The sequence below is a fragment of the Arachis duranensis genome, chromosome 3 (assembly GCF_000817695.3).
Source record: "Arachis duranensis cultivar V14167 chromosome 3, aradu.V14167.gnm2.J7QH, whole genome shotgun sequence".
NCBI classification, from domain to species: Eukaryota; Viridiplantae; Streptophyta; class Magnoliopsida; order Fabales; family Fabaceae; genus Arachis; species Arachis duranensis.
This window is the reverse complement of record NC_029774.3, coordinates 59,993,322-59,994,422: the sequence shown is the minus strand read 5'-3', so window position 1 is coordinate 59,994,422 and position 1,101 is coordinate 59,993,322.

Sequence of the window (1,101 nt, the reverse complement as noted above, 5' to 3'; positions counted from 1 at the left end):
GAAAAATGTCATTTCATGGTCAAACAAGGAATTGTTTTGGGACACATAGTATCAAAGGAAGGCATCTTCGTAGATCCGGCAAAGATAAATGTCATATCCAGTTTACCTTACCCCTCCGCCGAGAGGGAAGTCCGTTCTTTTCTTGGACATGCAGGATTTTACCGGAGATTCATCAAAGACTTTAGCAAGGTGGCCCTACCTCTCTCTCGATTACTACAAAAGGACATCGAATTTGAGCTAAGCAAGGAATGCATGGAAGCATACGACAAACTCAAAGTAGCATTGACACAAGCTCCTATAGTACGAGGCCCCAATTGGACTCAACTTTTTGAAATCATGTGTGATGCTTCGAACTATGCGATAGGAGCCGCGTTAGCACAACGCGAGGGTAAGATTCCCTATGTCATAGCGTATGCTTCCAAAACATTAGATGGAGCCCAATCCAACTACACTACTACCGAAAAGGAACTACTAGCTATTGTTTTTGCTTTGGACAAATTCTGAGCTTATCTTCTTGGTTCCAAGGTTGTAGTGTACTCGGATCATGCGGCACTAAAGTACTTGTTGGCCAAGAAGGAATCAAAACCGAGATTAATTCGTTGGGTGCTTTTGTTACAAGAATTTGACTTGGAGATCAAGGATAGGAGTGGTTCCCAAAACCTAGTGGCGGACCATTTAAGTCGCCTCGAACACACAAAAGGCGACACCACTCCTATCAATGACTCTTTTCCTTTAGATGCTTTGCACGCAATCTCGAAAGTGGTTCCTTGGTATGCCCCAATAGCAAACTATTTGGTTTCACGCACTTTCCCTCCTAATCTTGACAAAAACAAAAAGGATAAGCTGAAAAGCGAATCTAAATACTATATTTGGGATGATCCCTATTTGTGGAGGTGTGGAGCGGACCAAATAGTGCGACGGTGCATACCCCAAACCGAATTCCAAGCAATCTTGGACGCTTGCCATGCTTCCGAAGGAGGTGGTCATTATGGGCCCCAAAGAACGGCAAGAAAGGTCCTTGATTGCGGATTTTGGTGGCCAACTCTTCTCAAAGATGCTTCTCTCTATTGTAAATCTTGCCCCCAATGTATTAGGCTTGGA